Source organism: Marmota flaviventris, chromosome 4 (genome assembly GCF_047511675.1).
Source record: "Marmota flaviventris isolate mMarFla1 chromosome 4, mMarFla1.hap1, whole genome shotgun sequence".
NCBI classification, from domain to species: Eukaryota; Metazoa; Chordata; class Mammalia; order Rodentia; family Sciuridae; genus Marmota; species Marmota flaviventris.
The window spans coordinates 116580008-116599175 of record NC_092501.1 but is presented as its reverse complement, the minus strand read 5'-3'; positions in this window follow the sequence as shown (position 1 = coordinate 116599175).

Here is a 19168-nt window from a genome sequence, read left to right as displayed (position 1 = left end):
AAAGAAGGTTTTGCTAAAAAGGTGATATGTCGGCCAAGATCTGAGTAACAAAACTACGTTGGCAAACATCATTTAGAGAGGATTCCAGCCAGTAGGACCAACTAGAACAGAGGCCCCAAGGTAAGAACAGATTTTAACATATTTGAAAAATCAAGCCATGGCCCCTGCAGTGATAGAAAAAGAAGACAAGAGAGTTACAGCGGCAAAGAAGTGAAGATTCTATCAGGCTTGGCCCAGATCCCACCCTTATCCATGTGACACCTTTGCAAGTGCATTCTCATTTCAAGGCACTGCCTCCTAATTTTTGCTTGTTAGGTCAGAGGAGATATCTGTTTCAAGCAGAGGTTGATGATTTTCTTGACAAATTTGAAATGGGGATCAGAGACAGCTAGTTCACATCTATGATTACAATAGAGTTTTATTACTTAGAGCCTTTAGATCAGGACCATTTTATCTATGTGCATAATACAGGACTACGATAAAGTGTTTCAGCAACTGAAGGTTGAGGAAGAGAAGGAGGACAGATGAGGGAGAAGTATGGGAGAGAAAATGAAACAAATGGAAGCAATTCCATAGTCAGGAGCAGAAGGGAGAGAGGAATAAGTCTCTGCCTCTTTCTTGAGGAATCTCAAATCCTGGAACTAGACCCTTAGGTAACTGGCTCTTTTTATTATTTATTTATTTATTTTTAATCTGTGAATATAGTGGCATATTTTAGTCTAGAATGAAGTGTGCTTGTGTTTCTTAAGCCAAAAAATACTGGCTAAAACAGTCTAAAGAAGACCCGTCACAGAGAGGAACTGCAAGATCTAGAGTAAAGGTGAGGTAACACACACACAGGAAGAGAACCTGAAGAAAACAGGAGAAGGGGCTGGGATTGTGGGTCAGTGGCAGAGCACTTGCCTTGAATGTATGAGGCACTGGGTTCAATCCTCAGCACCATGTAAAAATAAATAAATGAAGGTATTGTGTTCATCTACAACTAAAAAAAAAAAATAGGATGAGCATATTAAAATGACATGAATTCTTCACATCATTTTGATGTATGCAATTTAATTAAAACCCATTTTGTAATCATTCAGTATTTAGCAGTACAGGGTTACTAAAATTTGGTTTTTATCTTAGAAGAGTTACACTTAAGTTAATGAGTTGTCTCCAAACTAAGAAACAAGTTATCCCTGTTATGAGTCACCTCTAATTAACCATTGGTAGAAATTCAAAACAGATTCATTTGAAAAACTGGCATTTGGCCTACACTTTGAACTTTGGAATTGCTGAAGGAAGTTGATTGTTAGATAAGACTAACACTGCTGGCTCTAGGTAGATGTTAAATCTAGAAGGTTATTTTGAGAAACTCTTACAAGTAGTAGAATGTTAACAGCTTAGCATCAGCTTAACAAAGGATCTGATTCTGTAGCAATATTGTACATGTTGGTTATGGTACACCAAAATACTGGATCAAAAAAGAAAAAAAAAGGTTTGAGTTTTAGATAATTGTGTCTCATCTACAAAAGCCATAAAATATCCCAGAAATCCTAATATACCATACTTGTAAATAATGTTTCCTAGACATTGCTTCTTATACCCAGATGGGACATAAACATTCTTTGTCAGATTAAGGGACCTAAATTTTAAAACTAAACATATGGGCATGTTTCATCAACCTAAGACTTCATGGTGAAAATTTACATCCATTTTCATGCCCACACAAATTCTATGAAATTTCTTTATTCTTATTTAGTCTAATTTTCATCTATTTCACAGTGTCTTGCAAATTATGTATCACATATCCTTTTTTAAGTTCTTGTTTTATTTTTAATTGACAAATAACTGTATGTATCTATGGGGTATAATGTGATGTTTTATCATTGTGAAATGATAAAACATCACATTATACATTTCACATTATCATTTCATTGTGAAATGATAAAATGAGGCTAATTAGCACAATCATTACCTGAAATATTTATCATTTCTTTGTTATGAGAAAATTTAAATTATTTCATTTAGCTATTTGAAATATACATTACATTTTCATTAACTGTAGTTGCTATATTTTAAATTTATTTTCAAAGACTATAATAAACTAACCAAATACTGATTATTTCAATATGCATTTAAGCTATATCTACCTCAATAGTCCCAAACTAGGTAGACTCATTCATTAACTTTCGGGTAATTTTCAAAATGTCTTTTCTAATACTCCCATTCCACATAAAGAATAAATGTCTCCATACCCCCCAGATATCAAATATTATTTTTCCTTCCTCTCTTCTTTTATGTTTCTCTTGTGCTTCTAGTCATTTGGCCTAGAATTGTTTTCTTATTATTGCATGTCACTTTCAATTGAAAATAACTCCTTGAAGTCTCTGCTTTTTATTCTCTGTGTCAGCCAAAATGACCTAACATCCCTTTACATCCATATCTATATAACCTAAGTGGAATTGAACTCAGATTCTGTGTATTCAGACACTAACATCAGATTCTGTGTATTCAGTTTGTGGCAGCCTGTCACAAATGCCCTACAAGGAATGTGGCTTGTATTTCAAGAATTCTGCCTATCATATAAGCCACAAATGAATCTTCCAGACCCAGCTATTTCTAAAGTTGTTTCTGAAGATAGATACACTATATGTTTATGATGACAAGTGGTTATAAGCTCTTATTTTGAGATGGAAACGTCTGTACTGCTCTATATGAATCATTATTATTCATGGCAGTAATAATAGCACTACCATCCAATGAAACAATAGCAATAATGGTTCTGGTTTATTCTTTGCAACTTTAAATGACTCATTCATTTCTCAGAATAGCTACTAAATGATTGTAAAATACATATTAATTTAGTCTACTTACAAAAAGTGCTATATAAGAGTACAATAATTATATAACAATACCAATACTATGTTCACAAGTTAATGAATAATGAACTACTTTAAAAAAATGACCTCAATCTTAATTTAAAAAATTAGGTTTAGAAGTTTTTTCTTTTTTTTTAATTTTCACATAAGAAAGGGCAAAAGTAAAAATTAGTTTTATACTCAAGTGCAATGCATTAAAAATTGAATTTTCACACTTTGGAATTGGGGACTTAACTGCCAATGAAACTGGCATTAATATGATAATGATATGCTAAGAGAATATTTCATCCTGTATTTCTTCTAGCCTAAGCATATATGATTTTATTTACTTTTTCTATGATGATTAGTTGATAACTTCAAAACATTTTAAAGAATTTAGTTATCGCTATTTTGTTCTACAAATGTTGGTAACCTGAGCTATATTATTGTATATATAATACTATATTTTATACCTTATATATATTTATTATAATCTGAGTTTTTGAGTCTTTGACAGAAACTAAGATAAGATAGATATTGTCAGGAAGCTTGCCATCAGGAGAAGTTGAGAAATAGAGGAATATAAAATTATTTGGACAAATAATATTTTAATCCTTTCATCAAGGAGACCCTATTAATAATCTTTGACACTTTTTAGCATCTTTTTCCTTTCTCATTAATTCCTTTCCACCCCAAATGGAGCCCTCACTCTTAAGACTTGGCCCCTGTCCTCTGTCTTTTCTGTCTCATCTTTCCATTTCTTTATTTCTGAAATGGATCCAGCTGCTCTCCTCGGAAGCAATAGTCCTTCTTCTTCAGGAAGTAAAAATGCCAAGAAAGTTATTGGACTAAAGCAGATTTATCTTTGGCAGATGGACGAAGAAAAAGATAAGAAACTCTTAAATGAAATATTATTGCCATGCCATTCACGAATAACTCTAATATAATGGTCAACAATGAATGCTCTGGGGCCAGAATGCTTGTTCCAAATAATTGCATCTCCAACTACTGTTTGAATAACCTTGGACAGATATTTTAATACAGATTTCTTTATAGATGTGTGTATACATAAATTTATTTAGCCCATAAATGAATCAGTGAACAAAATGAATACAATATTAATATAATAGATATAATAAATTTATTATGTATAATGATATATGTCTATATATCATTAAATGATGTATAGTGAATATTTCGATTATAAATACAGATGACCAGGCCCTCTTAGCAGGCACTGTGACTTAATTGATCTGAGATCAACTTGGATGTCTATATATTTTAACCCTCTCTAGAAATTTCCAGGGTAGAGACAAGATTAAGAAAATCCTTGGGTATGTAATTATATCACAGAATATCAGGACTGAAAGTGATTTAATGGATTATATAACCCAAATATATCTATAACACAACCTCATTCACCTCATGTTTGAACATTTTTAATGATGCAGGGGAATTACTGACTGCTGATTCATCACATTCTTAAGAAGTTGTGGGGGACCTTTGTTGTCAGTAATAAGGTATATATTCCATGTTGACCAATAATTATTTTTTCACATTTTGATCTTCCAAATATACACAACATTTGACAGTTCTACTGTGCCTATCAGAATTTTGTCACAAGGGTAAATATCCCAAACTCTTTCTAGCAATCTTTCTCTGACCTTGCTGATATCACCCTTTTCCTTGTTCATTGTGACTCTCAGGACTCAACACTGAGTCAGGTCTGACTCTCATCCTATATCTGATAAAGCAATGTAAGGGTATGCTAATTTAACAAATGATGCCCAGAACTAAGCAACTCAAAATGACATCTATTAAAAAAACATTTTTATAAAGGGACAAAAGTATTCATTATATCCCACAATTTCTGAAGGTTGAGAATCAAGCAGTAGCATCTCTGGGTGGTTGTGTCTCAGCATTTCTGATGCGGCTTCAGTTAATTTTTTTGGTCTGGAGACAGTTTTGCTTACAGGTGTCAGATTCTTGCTGGCCATTGGTTGCCCAGTAACCCTGAGTTCCTTGTCATGCTGGCTTTTTCCAGAGCAACTGATTCCAGATACAACAAGTAACCAAGACCAAAATAACAAATATTTTTGAAACCTAATAATGAATCCATTTGCTGTCACTTCTGCTGTACTATGGTGATCAGAGGCAAGTCACTGAGTATAGCTGAACCTCACTGGGAAAATTAAGTTCTCTCTCTTAAATAGGGTATAAAAGGATTGGTGCACATGATGGTGAAAGCAACACAGCAAGAATGTTGCATTAGTTCAATTGTTCTTTTTTATACAACCAAATGCTTTTTCTTTTTCATGGAGGCTATTGAGACCTTTTCAAATCACGTATTTATCTTTCCTTTCCTTCATACTACTATATTACATGCATATTTGATAATTGAACAATTTACATTGTGTGACACAGCCAAGCTATAAACAAAATGCTTGAGATAAAGCTATGCGTGGTACTGTCAACATGGTACTAACCCTGGCTCCAAGGTGACACTAATCCATGGTACAAAATGAGTCTATCATTTGCAAACTTATCCCACATAATTCCATTTTGTTTCTGTTCAGAAAGATATGTGACTCTCAAAATAGTCACATTTACAAATTATAGATAACCAGGTTTTCTCTGAGCCCTGCTCTAGAAGTAATGTAAAATGAGGGTGGGTAGCTTTATTCTTTTTTTTTAATAAATGAATTATTGCTCTTGATTACAGAAGCACTTACAGCAACTGATTCTGAAATTAACCTTCACATCTGATCAGTTACAGCATTCTGGCATCTCTTCATTTCATATGATTTCTCAGACATCTCAAGCTGGTTTGTGGATTATTCGGTAATTGTATAAACTGAAATGTAATTTTGATGGAGAATAAGTCTCCTTAAAGGCAGTGAGTCTATTTTTAAAAGTATTATGCATTTACATGTTGTTGACAGTTTCTGCATGTTTCCTCTTAAATTTCTTTTTTCATTTAGAATGTTCCTTGGTTTCTAATTGTTACTGACTGATGAATTATCGAGCAGAGGCCATACTAGCAAGGGACTTAAAACAGTAAAAGTGATTAGTGTGTTGTTTTCCACTCTAACTGAATATCATCACATCATCAAATCAAATCGGGAATCTCATTAGATGGATAATAACATTTTTTGGGGGAAAAAATTACAAGTGCAACTTTCAGCTTCAAGAAATTAAGAATTTTAGGCATCTTAAGATAAATTAGTCACTACAAAATCCAGTCTGTTTTGAAATCTCTAGAAGATTCAATTACTCTTAAGACTCACTCTCCTGTTCCCCAGTGTAAAACTCGATGTCCAGCTTCTAAGAGAAAACTTTACACAAAGACTTTATAAATATCTTGGTATTTCAAATTCACTTCTTACCATTCAAACATACGTAGAACAACAATATCATTCTACACATTATAAAGGCATTATTTAATGTTTTCCTCTAGTGGCTCATCTTATGATCTTATTTTTATTTTTATAGATCCTTATAATGAAAATTTGTTATCCCTCTCTCTGACAAGGTGTCCTTGCTACTTTGGTAGCAACTCTGACCCATCCTCAGCAATATTGGCATCGATGCATGACAAAACAGCTAACTAACCACACAGACAGAAAGTCAAGATCATGCAAATCCCAACAAAGAAAGAAAGGAAAGGTAGGAATTTAAAATTTAGCAGTATTCTAAGATAAATTATTATAAGATAGAAAGTAATTCATAGTGTATTATGAAGGCAGATTTCAGACATTTAATGTAGATATCTAATTTTTTCTAATCGGTTTTAAGAAATAAAATTTTTAGGCCTCATTTAACTAAAAGTCAGATGATATGCAGTAGTAACAACTGAAAACACACTATTTCCTGATCTAAATAGTTTTTATTAGTTCATATCTTTCCTACATATGTTTTTTTCCACTTTATTTTTTATAATTCTAAGAACTTCAAGTGGAGGGATTTCTGGTTTTGGACCAGGCATCATGGTATGGGAAAACCCGAGCCATCAACACTACTTTAGTGTAGCCCAAGCAATAGTTTTTAAAATGGAACATTAATGGATGTCATCAAAGGCTAATGATAATACAAGATTGACAATTCACTTCCAATGGTGATGTAATATTTTATGAGAAGAAAATATGTTTATTTTTATAATATTTTGTAGGAATAATATGTATAATAGAAGACTACAAAAACAGGAACAAAATATAACAAAAATAAACAAGAACAGAGAAAACAGGGTTTGATCTGTGAGTAAAACTACAAGAATAAATGACTTGTGAGTTGTATTTTATTATGTTTATGAAGTCTAGTACCTGGATATTAAATTAATGCAGTAGTTAATATGTTTGGGAATTCAAATTTGAATACAGATATAGGAAAAGACAGATTTCATTTCTTCAAGAAACTACCAAGTCTGAAAGAATAGTTCCTCTCAAGTGTCCTTGGATAAAATCTTCTGGTTACTTAGACCCCATTGTGAGGGCAAGCATATCTCTCCCCCATCGGAGTCTCTTAGGCACAGATAAGGTATTATTTAGCACTGTGTCCCCAGTGCTAAGGACCTTGTCTGACAAATAACAGATGTCAGTAAAGATGAATAAGTGATTAAAATAATCATTATATACAACTACCAGAGTGCGAAGAGTCCTTATTTAGTGCAGTGGGGTGGATTATTAAATATTTTTTATTTTTAATAAATAAAATTTTTTAAATTATTTTCAGTAGCTGGCTTAGAGGTGATTTTCATGAAGATACCAAAAGGATGAAAATGTGACAAATAGGTGAAACTGAAGTTGTCATTTTGAGACTCCATAGACAGAAGAGATTAAATGAAGAATGAAAAGACAGAGAAGTTTTTCATAAGGAAGCTAATGAACCACTTGAATTTTATGTGATCAGTTAGTAAAACTTTATGTTATTAGTAGTCATGTTAATTTGGAGCCAGGCTATTTATCAACTCTGAGGATACTATATATTCAGATCATTTCTAGAAACAAAAAACACTCTGGATAATCAACAAAGAAAAAAAAAATATTGGGGTAAGAGTGCTGAATCATATCAGCATAGAATATTTATTCTTATGACCCGGCAAAGATTTTTTTCCCCTAGATTGGCAATCAATGTCAAATACACATTATTAATGTAAAGAAGACTCATCTATCACTTCATCTTAGAAAAATATAGAAAAGGTCTTGTTTACTTCATATTATTTAACCCTATGGAATCACAGAAAGGACATTATTTGATATAGTCTAAGGCAAAATTTGTTAATGGGGGTAATTTTACCCTTTTACAGGACATCTGATAATACCTGAGATATTTTTGATTGTCATAACTGGGGTGATGCAGATATTTGCTAAAAGCTGCTAATAACTTATACACAGCACAACTCCCCACTATCCATAATAAAGAAGTACCCAGTCCCAAATTCTAACAGTGCCAAGGTTTGAAAACCTTTGTTTGAAAATAAAGGTCAGAACGTTGCTAATTATTTAAATTGCATAGTACATAACAAATATTATTATTAAAAAATACCTATAAATTAAGAACACAAATAATATTTCCTCACCATCTCCATAGATCATGGAGTTGCTTGACTTATCTAAGTTGTTCTAATCAAACTAGTTAAGTCAATTGCTCTGTGAAGACATGGCTTCAAAGGTGGTGTCACTACACCTACAGCTGCACGCTTGTTAAATTGTCATCCTGCCAATATCTTCTTTTGAAAATAAAACAAAAATCTGTTTTTAGCTTCTAGTTTCCTGCCAACAATATAATCTTGATTAAACTAGCAGCTTTTTTTTTTTCCTCTTCAAAATAAGATGGAATGTTTTTATGCAGTTGAGAGTGAATCACCTTAGGGATTAGTCATCAAAAAAATACATATTATAAGCTCTTTAAAGTTAAAGAGTCGTGTTAAATATATAGCAGCTTGCAGTACCACCCACCTTGTTGTTAGTAAAGACAGAAAGACGTTTAAAAAGCAGGAGGCAATAAACACCACCTGCTTTTTTAAAGTTCAAGGATCCCAGCATTTGCATTTCTGTTTGTGTTGGAATCCTGATATTCACATAGAATTAAGTCAGTATTTGAAAACAGATTGACTTTTAATATAGTGCATCAACTGCAAAAGTGTAAAGAAATCAAATATTATCTATATATTTTCACACACTGAGCAATTACCTGAAAAAATTAAATACAAAAGTATTAAAACTGGTTTCTCCATGAATGATAGAATTATGATTAACATGAAATTTTCAAATGATTAACAGATATTTTAGTGTTATCAATAAGCAAGCAACATCTTTTAAAAAAACATAATATATACTATAAACTCAAGAGTGCAGGATGATTTATAAAATGATAATTGATTACAACCTATATTTCAGTGTAATGTTTTCATTGGAAAAATATGAATATTTTCCTTGTCCTTTTCTCTCTATCCTACACTGTCCTACGACTCCACGCTGCATTCACAAGTTTTAAGTACTGTATACCACATTTTATTTATAGATACAGACATTTATAATATTTCTTCCTTAGTATTGAATATTTTAGTTTTTTCAGTTATGCCTCGTAATTTCCTTAAGATAAGTTCCTAGAAGTCCATAGCTGAGTCAAAAGACATTACCATTTTTTAAATTTAATTTAATTTTTCTTTTCTTTTAAATTAGAGCTTTATGGTTATGCATAGTTGGGTTCATCCCGACAAACTCATAGCTGCATGGAGTTTTTCTCTCCTATCCTCCCCCATCCCCATCTCCTTCCTCTATTCTACTAGACTTCCTTTCACTTGTCTATTAATTTGTATTTGATCATTTATATTTTCACTTTTATTTAAAACTTTTTAAGAGCAGATCTGTTGGTTCATTATAATTGTATATTATGCTGGGCTTTGTTGTTACCTATTCATACATACACATAACGTAATTTGATCAAGTGCCTTTTCCAGGATCTCCCTTATTCTTCCCCTCCTCTTCCCCCTTGATTTTACTCCTCTATTCAATTTGTCTCCCTTCTATTTTTATAAGTGCTCCCTCTTATTTTTATTGTTTTTTCTTAGTAATACATGACAGTAGAATCCATTTTTTATATAAACATGGAATATATTTTATTCTAATTAGGACCCTATTCTTCTGGGTGAATACAATGATGGGATTCACTTAGGTGTTTGTATATGTGTACACAGGAAAATTATGTTAGATCTATTCTAATATCTTTCCTATTCCTATTCCCCCTCCCTTCTTTTCATCCTCACCCCCCCTTTTTTTAATCTACTGAACTTCTCTTCTTTCCCTCATGTTGTTTATTGTGGTTTAACTTCCACTTATCAGAGAAAATATTTGACCTTTGGACTTTTGGGATTGTCTTATTTCACTTAGCATGATAGTTTCCAGTGCCACCCATTTACTGTCAATATCATAAAGTCATTCTTCTTTATGGCTGAGTAATATTTAATTGTTTATATACCACCATTTATTCATTCTTCTGTATGTTATCATTTCTCTTCCTTCCCTTCTCCTATAGGTTTTGCATATGAGAGAAAACATTCAACCTTTGAGTTTCTAAGTTTGGCTTATTTCAATTTAGCATGATAGTCTCTATTTCCATGTATTTACCATAAAATGCTATAATTTTATTCTTTTTAATGGTGTAGTACAGCTCCATTGTATATATACACAACAATTTATTAACCAATTAATCTATGGGTAGGCTTCTGGGTTGATTCCATAATTTAGCTATTGTAAATTTTGCTACTATAAACACAGATGTGGCTGTGATGTTGTAATGTGCCCATTTTAGATCTTTTGGGAAAATATCCAGGAGTGGAATACCTGGGTCTATGCCTAGGTTTTTGAGAAATCTCCAACTGCTTTCTAGAGTGGTTGTACTAATCTGCAGTTCCACCAACAATGTACAAGTGTTCCTTTCTTCCTACAACCTCATCAGTATTTATTATTGTTTGTTTTCTTGATCCTTGCCATTTTGATTGGAGATGGAACCTTACTGCAGTTTTGATTTGCATTTCCCTAATTGGGATAGATGTTGAACATTTTTCACGTATTTATTGGCCTTTGTGTTTCATTCTTTCTGTTTTTTTTTTTTTTTTTTTTTTTTTTGCCTTTTGTATTTCTTCTATTGAGAAATCTTAGTTCTCTTGACCATTTATTGATTTTGTGTGTGTGTGTGTGTGTGTGTGTGCTAAGTTTCTTTAGTTCTTTTTATATTTTATATACTGGCTATTAATCCTCTGTTGGGGACATAGCTGGAAAACATTTTCTCACGTTCTGTATGTTCTCTCTTAATGATTTAAATCTTTTTCTTAGCTGTTCAGGAGCTTTTTAGTTTAATGAGATTGCACTTATTGGTTTTTGGCTTTATTTCTTGTACTTTGGGGGTGCTGTTAAGGAAGTTATGACATCATTTATATGATGGTGCGTTGACCCTCTTTTCTTCTATTAGCTGTAAGGTTTCTGGTCTAATTTCTTAGTCTTTGATCCATTTTGAGTTTTGTGCAGGGTTAAAGATAGGGGTCTGATTTCTCTTATCCACTTTCCCCAACAGCATTTGTTAAAAGGGCTGTCTTTTCCCTAAGATGTATTTTTGGCATCTTTGTCAAATATTAGATGACTATAGGTTTTTGGGTGTGTTTCTGTGTCTTCTATTTCATTGGTCTTCATGTCTATTTTGGTGCCAATACCATGCTGTTTTTGTTAATACAGCTCTGTAGTATAATTTCAGATCAGATATTGTGATGTCTCCTGCTTCACTTTTCTTGCTTAGTATCACTTGAGGTATTTTAAGTTTCTTATTCTTCCAAATTAATTAAGAAAATTGTTTTTTTTAATTATATAATTGGTATTTTGAAGGGGATTGAATTGAATCTATATATTGCTTTTGGTAGTATGGCCATTTTGACAATATTAATTCTGCCTTTCCAAAGAACAAGAAATGTTTTTTCATCCTCTAAGGACTTCTTGAATTTCTTTCTTCAATGTTCTTTACTTTTTATTGTAGAGCTCTTTTATCTCCTTAGTAAAAGAAGCCACTTTTTAAAGGCTTTGGGGGAATACAGTGCCAAATTACCCTTCTGAATGTTTGTTCTTCCTGAAATTTAATCCCAAATTCAATCTATGAGAAGGCCTCTTATTTCTCATTATCACCAAGACACATTTGATTTTCTTGTTTTGACTGACAGATCATGATATATTATTATGATATATCTGGGCTAAAATCTCTGGCTCTACATAATCTCAAGGAAGTTATGGAAATGAAGAATGAAATTGTGGATTTATTTCACAGTATAGATTATAAATGATAGTAGTGATTGTTCCTCTTAAGCGGCATAGCCTTGATAACTATTCTCTATTTTTCTCACAATACATTATTTTATCTCATCTTTTCTGCTTTTGTATAGGATCTTAACTGATGTTTAGCATTATACAATATTATTCCTATATTCAAATGAATACATGCAAAGACATTGTTTTATTTTATAATAATTAATAAATAATAAAAATAAAAGAATAGTATGCTATGATTTTTTAAATGTGATTTTTGATTGCAAATGGTTGAAATAAAACTTATGGTTATATGAAAAGGTAATCAGGGAAAAATAAAATAAAACTTACAAAATATACACTAGAATTAAGTACAAATACTTTCATAATGCTAACAAAAGATTCAAATGTACTACTACATTAAAAGAAGGCAGCATTTTTTAATCAATAAAATGTTTCATTTCTTAATTATTAAATATGAAGTGATGATGGATAAATAGTATAGTTTATGTACTCTCAAACTTTTCATCCTCATGAATACCTGGTTTTCTTCTACTCCTAATGTATGTAGTAATGTGAATCCTCGATTAGACCAATTTACTTACTAGACTATGTCACCATTGTTTAAATATAGTTTCCAAACAATATTGTTTCAAAGCAATTTTTCTAGGACAGGTTTGCAAACTTTTCTCATTCTCTTCAATTTAACAGTTTTCTGAAGCTTTAACAAAACTTTAATATTCAACTCTCATTTTCTTAAATAAAGCAGTGGCGGGGCTGGGGTTGTAGCTCAGTGGCAGAGCGCTTGCCTAGCATATGTGAGGCCCTGGGTTTGATCCTCAGCACCACCTAAAATTAAATAAATAAAATTAAATAAAGCAATGGGGCCATACCTGTATCAACGTAATCTGACATTCTTAATAATAATTACCATGTTTATAGTCTGCTTTACCATTACTAAAGTGATTTCCTATGCCTTAACATATTGGATCGCCCTAACAGCCCTGGGAAAAAATTGCTTTATAATGTTTCCTACATTCAGGTAGACAAAATGAGAGGTGGAATTAGTTATCAAGTTCTCACAATCATTACTACTGAAATCAACATTATATAGAATTTTGTATTAGCAAAGTTTTATTTTGTCAAGTTTACTATGCTGTGCATTGAAATAATTCTACATTAAAACTTTCTGTTTCTGCTTGTAATTTACATAACCTGTTTTATGTGGAAGATAAAAATATATATGATCATTGCTTTCAATATTTTAATATAAAAATTAGCCCCATCATCTTTCCCCACCAATATTTTTCTTCTAATATTATCTGTTAAGTTGTAACAATTAGGTATGACATAAGATATCTAATATATTGAGAAGTCTTGTCATATTCATTTGACATGAAATTGATCTATCAAGTTGATGATTACTCCATTCTGAGAGCACTGTGAATGGAATATCCATTGTTTCATGGTTGACATATATATGATTAATGGCATCAAGATGATTCATTGTTTCATCAATATGATGTAAACAATGAGTTTATTTAGTCAATTGAACAAACAAAAAGTGTCAAGCTACTTTTTAAAAAAAACTATATCAAATATCCAATTCACTACATAATTAAATTTCAAACAATTGTTTTTAAGTCATGTAGGGCACAGCTTAATTTGAGTTTATTTTACTTGAAATAGCATATATAATGCCTAATATAAATGTGTTTTCCTGCATGATTCTAGTATAAAATTTTTATTAATATAAACATATATAACTGATTTTTAAACATTTTAAATCTTGTGAGTCTCATATTCCCAGAGGCAATTGTTTATCTCAGCAAAATATTCTTGTGAAAAAATATCTGATGTGTGTATATATACATATCTATAAATAAATGTATATATATTCATATATGTGTAGGAAGATAGAGATATACATGTAAATAATCCTATCTACTTGAGAAAATATAGATTATTTGCCTACTACTGCTAACTTTTAAAAAGTAAATACAAGTTATCAAAAATAATTTTCTAAGAGTATTAAATATAGTATTTTTCTCAGGATTATGGTTGCTTATTAAAATATGGATACTCATTGAGTGCAAGGAACATAGAAAGAGAACACATACCAAGGACGCCCAATTATAGAGGAAAAATTTGGAATTTGTAATGAAATTTTTTCATAGCTTTTCTCCAGGGTTCTAGCTACAAATAAATATCTATCTTTAATTTTTTTATCCTCTTAATCCAATTCAGGAGTGTAAGAAAGTGCATCTGAATTAAAAATGAAAAAATAATAAAAAAGAATAGGTTGGTTGCATAGCTTGGCTATGTGAATTAAACTGCTATAAACATTGATGTGACTGCATCACTGTAGTATGCTGATTTTAAGTCCCCCTTTGGGTATAAGCCTAGGAGTGGGATAACTGGGTCAAATGGTGGTTCCATTACAACGTTCTAAGGAATCTCCATACTGCTTTCCGAAGCGGTTGTATCAATTTGCAGTCCCACCAGCAATATATGAGTGAACATTCTTCTGTACATCCTCACCAACATTTATTGTTACCTGTATTCTTGATAATTGCCATTCTGGCTGAAGTGAGATGGGCTTAAGAAATGAAATCATAGAGGAAACATAAGAAGTGAAAGATCATTTCAATTAGGAGTAGAGATCCTATCACATTACTTTCAATCTATCCATCTCTGTCTAGAAAGTTCCTATGTTATTTTTGATATATGTTTTAGGAATTAGAACTAGTTTCCACATTTAAACCATGATTACTCAACATACTTCTTTGTCATATTTTTAGTACTTCTTTCTGACAGAAAGTTATTGACAAATGCCACCAGTATAATTCACTTTGCTGCACCGTGAGCACAAAGAGATAATAAATAGTGAATAATTCATTTTAAACCTTTTTGTAATGCCTTGTTCACTAGAAACCTTGTAGAGAAGATTATGGTGTGATCTGTTGAAATTGCACTCAATCAATGATAATTCCATTATGCAGCTGACAACTACACATAGAATCAAGAGTCTTGGTAAAATCAAAGATCATGTTTTTTGCGAATGTGTTTTTATTTTTCCAAATAGTTCAGAATGATCCAAAATATTTGTCTAATTTAGAGTAAGCTGATTTTGTGCTACAGCAAAATAGAAGCCATTGAAGTTTATTCAAGAAATGATTATGTTGTATTGGGGAAAAAAAAACAAACCTTCTTAAAAGAAGTGCAACACTTTTTTTTCTTAAACAAAATAAGTTATAAGACATACAAAGTCAATGAGTAACATAAAGAGTGTCCCTGCCAAACAGAAGACTCCAGTAATCCAATGCATATAGGGTTGCAATGTGTGTTAAAACTATAATGGTTATTATATACAGATTTGCAGTTTTATGTGAAAAAGTGAATTTCACATGTTTTAACAGATACTGGCAGATTCTGAGATAAAACTTGTGTCCCTTTATCTTCGATGTACTTTTTTTTTCTCTTGCTCTTGTCACTTGTCTCATGCAAAGCTACAATTCTCATGTTGAGATTCTGAAAACCCACACAAAATAAGCAAGGCTGACTCTATGTGCAGTTTCTGCCTTCTTTTAAAGATGCTACATCTGTAACTGAGTCAGATTTTGCTCTGACTCATATGACTGAATTCATGGTTCTAATGTCCAAGATAAACTTGAGTGTCGAAATTAAAAAAAAAAAAATACAGTGGGGGATTCAGAAAAGCATTTTCTTAAAACTATTATTTTGCTGTTAAGACTCAGAGATAACTGATTTGTTAAACCTGCTTCAATAGAAGGCTAATACCAGAATCTATGAAATGTTCAATTATTGGGAGTATAATATTCATTAAAAGAACTTCCAACAAGGTGTACTAAATAAATAAACAAAATGAAATTTATATCTAAAATTAGAATACATGTGATGACCTCACTTAGTACAATGCGAAAAATAGTACAAAAAGAATAACTATCAGTGTAATTTGCTCTTTCCAGGAGTTATTTTGTTTGAAAAAGAAAAAGTCCATTTTCCTTAGATACAATATTTTATGTGTGGTACTGGGGATTTGAACCCAGGGCCTCATGAACCCAGGGCATCCTGCAGGCTAAAGAAGCACTCTACCACTAAGACATATTCACAACGGTCCTTGCATAATTATTTTAATATAAACTGAAGACTAGAGACCTAAATAATATATTTTAGTATGCATACAAAATAACTCTAAAAGAAAAGAAAATAATGACTTTCCTTTGAAAATATCTGAGTATAGAACTGAGGTTAAACTGCACCACAAATTATTTCTAAATTGACCTTTTTTTTCCTTCCATATCTTTCTCCTTTGAAGAATGTACTTTTATTTTTAAAAAGTAACTTTCTCAACTTTCTTTGACTAGTCAGTAAAGCATAGGTCTCAGGACAGGTGCTTCAATAGAACACCACAAGAAATCAGAACAAAGTGGCATTTTTAGATTTTTGAAGATCATTCTATAACAATTGAAGCACCATGATGAATGGTATGGCTTTTCAGCACATACAGTGAGTCAAATGTTTCCTCAGTAGCTCAAGAGTATTCCTGGATTTTACTTCTTTTTCTTATGTTCTGCAGTGATGAAATATTAAAATGCTAATGGTTAAAAATATAGTATATATATACATATATATATATATATATATATATATATATATATATATATATATATATATATATTTGTTAAAAGTCATGGAGTGCTTTCTACATTAATAAGATTTATATTATTACAAAAAAAAAACAACCACCAGAGACAATTAATTTATAAAGACAAAAGACAGCCAGGAGCAGTGGCACGTGCCTATAATCCCAGAGGCATGAGAGGCAGAGGCAGGAGGATCATAAGTTTAAAGTCAGCCTGAGCAACTTAGTGAGGCCCCAGGCAAATTAACAAGACCCTGCCTCAAAATTAAAAACAGATAAAAGTCTGTGGATGTGATTTACTGGCTAAGTGTCCTGGGTTCAATTCCTGGTAACCAAAAAAAAAGTTTGTATGTAGCTCACACTCACAGTTCTGGATGTTCTAGCCAAATGGCTTTGGAACTCTGGAAAGGGTACATACCATGGCAGAAATATGTGATACAGCAAACAGCCACATTCTGATCTAGGAATTAAAGAAAGACTGAAATATCAGGCTCCTCCAGTTCCCTTGAAGGGCATACCACAAGGTTCTTCTGCCAAAGGTTTTGGTACCTCTCAAGAGCACTGCCCTAGGGATATGCATCCAAACCATAGCAATGTGCAAGCCACAGTGTGAGCCCCAATTAAACAAGGAACTTTGGTTAATAATAATATATCAATAATGGTACATCAATTATAACAAATGTGCTACACTAACATAAGAGATTAATAGCAGAAGAAACTGTTTGCATGGTGGTATATAAGGTCCCTGAAATTTCTGCTTAATTTTTCTCTAAATACTTAAAATCATTTTAAACAAAAATCTATCATTTAAAAATGCAATATTGCATTGTGAGAAAATATACTATTAGTATTATTTTCAACATACATTTCTACATGTTGAAACATTGAAGACCAATATGCTGTCATATGTTTTTGATACTATTTCTTTAATAATTAAGATAGTGAAAAAATGCATCAGTTTTATTTGCTTAGTGATCTCTTAGGGTTAGATAGATTTTTTTTTGTAAATTTTTATATGACAAAGCTATCCTTTGGTTAATTGCTTGATTTAATTATTTCATAGTGCATACATATATCAAAGAACCACATTGTAGACCATAAAAACATAAATAATTTTTGTTTTTTAATTATACATTAATAAGTTGGGGTAAATTATTTAAATATTAGGCAGGTGACTTAGAGAAAAATCCATACCCTGATTAATTTTAAATGTAGTATTTTGAAAATTAGAAAAGATATAGTCAAAAAGACAAAATTTTAGTCATTTTTTAAAAACAGGGTTCCTCAAACACATGCATAAATGCTAATACATAACTTCTACATCTCCATTATATATATATATATATATATATATATATATATATATATATACACACACACACACACACACACACACACACACACACATATATATGGGGATTTGTATCTTATAGATACAAAGAATATATCTATTTAAATCTGTGTGTATATATATATGAAAATCAGGGATGATATTTAAAAGAAGGTTTGAATCAATTCCATCAATCTAGTAGATAAAAGTCTGACATCAGCATAGTCATCATAGACATTATCATGGGCACAGAGGATCCTCTCATTTGTGGAAGCATATCTTTTCCTTGGAAGCCTGCCTCTGTACCTTAGGCTGACATACTCTCCTCTGATTGCTTCTTGACATCTGAAGTACTCTCAAATAGCCCAAATAAAAACGTATAGCTTTTCTTGGAACCAGAGTACTAGGGAACTAGCCTAGCAACACTTTAACATTGAGCTATATGTCCTCACCTCTTTTTATCTATTTTTATTTTCGACACAGGTTCTCACTAAGTTGCCTAGGCTTGCCCTCAAACTTACATTCCTTCTGCCTCATCCTCCCAAGTCACTGGGATTACAGCCATGCACCACTGCACCTGGCAATATATAGATTTTGTTTTATTATCCCTTTTCAGATTTCTTTTTTCTAATTTTATTTGGTTTATCTATGAAATGAAGGAACTATTGAATATTGCAATTCTTCTATGCAGCTATATTGAAACTATTCCTCCAGACTAAAGATATGCAAACTTCCTTGATCAATAAAATCATATAGAGTTTTGAATAAATATATTTTTTTGGTTTTGTTTTTTTGGTACAGCATATTGGATTCAGGGGCACTCAACCACTGAGCCACATACACAGTTTGATTTTTGTATTTTATTTAGAGACAAGTTTTCACTGAGTTACTTAATGCCTCACACATTTGCTAAGGCTGGCTTTGAACTCATGATCCTCCTGCCTCAACTTTCCAATCCGCTGGGATTACAGGTGTGTGCCACCACGCCCAACAAAAAGACCAAATCAATTCAATATATTCAGATATGTGTCGCACAAACCTCTGT